The sequence below is a fragment of the Parus major genome, chromosome 1A (genome assembly GCF_001522545.3).
Source record: "Parus major isolate Abel chromosome 1A, Parus_major1.1, whole genome shotgun sequence".
Classification (NCBI taxonomy): domain Eukaryota; kingdom Metazoa; phylum Chordata; class Aves; order Passeriformes; family Paridae; genus Parus; species Parus major.
The window spans coordinates 24,642,207-24,645,542 of record NC_031773.1 but is presented as its reverse complement, the minus strand read 5'-3'; the positions used below and the strand labels follow the sequence as shown (position 1 = coordinate 24,645,542).

The 3,336-nt window shown below is 39.9% G+C and overlaps 1 long non-coding RNA gene across 1 annotated transcript; it reads left to right on the top strand.

The window, feature by feature from the left end:
* Window positions 1-19: 19 nt before the first annotated feature.
* Window positions 20-3,070, top strand: LOC117244486. Its single transcript, XR_004497689.1, has 3 exons — window positions 20-208; window positions 549-626; window positions 2,503-3,070. It is a non-coding gene; the product is annotated as an uncharacterized LOC117244486 (long non-coding RNA).
* The last annotated feature ends 266 nt before the right edge of the window (window positions 3,071-3,336 follow it).

Sequence of the window (3,336 nt, the reverse complement as noted above, 5' to 3'; positions counted from 1 at the left end):
GCCGCGCTGCCCCGGGGCGCCCCCGCTGGCGTGGGAGGGGAAGCGCAGGGGTGCCGGGGTGCCCGTGGGGTAGCGGTGCCCCCGGGCGCTGTTCGGGCTTCGCAGGGAACGGTGTCGTCCTCTCGCCCAAGACAAAATTGCCTAAACCCAAGAATTAATAAATAATGGTGTTGGAGCTGCGGGGTTCCGGAGGCGGCCTCCGTGCCTGGTACGTGGGGGCCTTCCCTTAAAATTTGCTTTGAAGTTGAGGAGAGCTTCGGGACTTGGAAAGTTTGGGAAGCGTGATAGATCCTGAGGAGAGGGGAGCGGCCGCGGCGGCCTTAGCTGTGGAGCGGGCAGTGCCGTGCCATCGGCAGTGCCAGGGCAGCCGCAGGACGGGGCCGAGCGCCGGCGCCTCCGCTCCCCGTCCTGCCGCGCCGAGCGCGGGGTGCGCGGGCGGCAGCGCTCTTGGCCTCCCGTAACCTGCCGAAAAGCCGTGTGCCGCCCGGCGGAGCCTGCACGGCCAGGGTAAAGGCAGTCGGTGAGGCGGTTTTGTTCTTTTCCCCTAGTTCGGCTCGTGTCAGGTTCGTCAGGCAGCGGGCCCGTGTCGCAGCGCAGCCCCTGGCCGAGAACGCTGGCGAGCGCTGGTAAGGTCCCGGGATGGAGCCACTGGAGAGGGGTAAAGTTTAGGCTATGGGCTGGCAGGAAAACGCTCGTCTAAAATTTGCGAGAATAGTCCGCACAGAAAGCGGGATGCTGATACATTCTCCAGGGAAAAATAATCTCAAAAGTAACCACCGTGAATTGATGGTATTGTCCTCTATTAGTAAAGAGTTCAGAGCTACAGATGGAGGAATGGGCAGTACCCTCTACCTGGGAATTGATTATACTTTTAGGAAGTCTCGCTTCCAAAGAGGATCTTCTCTGATCTTTCTGTGCATTAGAGCCCCTATCCAAACTCTGCTCTAGAGACTGAGAATCTTTCCATTGACAGCAGTAGGAATCGCTTCATTGATTTCACAGGCTTGGATCAGGCCCTTAGAAATTTTTTTACAAAGGTGGAACTCAGAAGTTGTGCATGGTGTGTATATCTCCCCCCATTAATTCATGTGTGTGGGGGGAAAGAAGTCAAAGTTTTAAGAGATTTTGACAATTTTAAATTTTTTCATCAGTGGTAAGTAATTTAAAGCCATTAAGGAAAAACATTACTGCTAGTAATATTACTCTAAAGAAAAATATGATTAATTATTAAATTGGTTTCTCTAATACTACACTAAACCCTTTTAAGTGAGATACGGTTTTAATTGTTCAAACTAGTATTTTTTAAAGTTTTTTCTTGACAATAATAATTTGTTCATGTAAATACTCAAAATACTCGTGTTTTGTAGTAATCTGCACTTTTAATGTAGTTCTTACAAAACAGTTTCGTTCTGTAGGGTTTTTGCATACCTAAATCATTCCTTTAATTAATGAGGATAGTAGATCAGTAAAAGGTTAAGGGAAAGGAAGAGTATTTCAAATTTAGGGTTTCCAAAATGCATGTAGTTAGACATCCTAATTTATTTGAAATACAGCGCTTCATGTGAGGCCTTGTTGGTGTAGGCTTTAAGGTTTAACAGTAACTTTAGGAGGAAGCTTAAACAGAATCAATTGTATAAATATTTGTGTATTTCTTTGTGTTTAGTTTAACCTCGGTGATTTTTACATTGTGTCACGGGATCCTTGCTACAGTGCACTGTTTATATCATCTGAGAGGAGAAAACCTAAATGTTTTGTAGCATTCTGTTTAGTGAAAATTTATGTAAAATGATGAAATAGTCTATAAGGAGCAATCAAATTAGAGTGGGTTTGAGTGTGAGGAAGAGTAAAAGAAATACACCAAGTTCAGGACATTTCAGTCAGTAAATACATGGTACTCTTTTAAAGCTGCACTAGGGTTTGTGCAGTAGTCAGGTGAATAGTTCCACAGATTTTTGAAGTGACTTGTTTATTTTCTGGTGTTTGGCTATATTTTTTTTTGTTGTTGCATTTTTTTCTGTAATCATCTGTTGCTTATAAATTTTTTAAATGCTTTCCATAATAGAATGTGTTGGGACTATAATTTTAAGAATAAAGGTGTATTTGCTTAGAAATATTCCTGTCAGACTCCATTATTTTTTTGAAAAATTTCTTTTTGGACTTAAATGCATTTTAAAAAAAAAATATTGTAAAATAAGTTTTTGGGTTTTTTTAGGACTAATTTATGTGAGCTGGAATAAGCTTTTTGTATTCTGAGAAATATACCTGATTCAGCATTGCATGCACAGGAGTTATTCAGGGCTAGTGGGCTGAAAACAATAGAAAACTTCTGAGATGTGATCCATGTTGAGGCAGTGTTTTGCTATGTGTCATTGAAAATGTCACTTAACCTCTTTGTTTTTCATCACTGAAATGTGAGGGCTGGTATTTATCTTTCTGATAGAGTGGTTAATTAATATTTCTTGAACATGGGGTACTTTTTTGTTCCATTTCTGTTTTTACCAGGTTTATTTTGGAGAAATTAAACTGTGACGGTGGCTGAAAATGAATGGTTCCTGAGAGTCATGTTTTTTTCTTTGTCGGTCGGATTGTGAAGAGGTCACTTGCTCACATGAAATGAAAATGATTTAGGACATAGGTCACTGGAAAGTACCCATGGAATGATTTTGACTGGAGAAAAAAGCAAATCACAATCAAAATGAAAAATACTATCAACTTTGTTGTAAAATAATGTTTCTATATACATTGGAACTGATTACTCTTAAAATTTTGTGACGGCTAATGGGTTTAGAAGTAATGCAAATTGTCTATTTTTTTTTTCACAGCCACAGTAGCATTCCTCTTAGCTAATTGTTGAAGAAATTAGAATTTTTCTTGTTAGAAGAAATACTTGTCATTCAAATTCCTGCTCCCTGCCCTGTTTTGACTTGATACCTTTCTTGATTGTATGTGTAAAATAGTGGCACCAGAAAAAGCTCACGTAAGCGATGAAATTACAGAAAAGCTTAGCTGTAATAAACTAACTTCTTAATCTTAAAATTGCAATAAAATAGTTCATTGTTAGTTGTTTGAAGTCTTTCTTCCACATTTGTTCCTTTACAGAGTAAGTATACTTACTGAAATAATTTCCAAGAGTAGCTTTTGACTTAAATTACAAAACTTCTAGACCAGCAAAAAAAAAAGGAGCAGTCTCACAAGTATTATTTAGAACTGGTCATCTTTTTTTTTTTTTTTTTTCTCCTTTCTGAGGCTTTCAGTAGCTTAATAAAACTTACTACTTTTAAAAATCTTACAAAACGTTCACTGCAAATTATCAGAGGTATCTATTCTTTGTTGCAA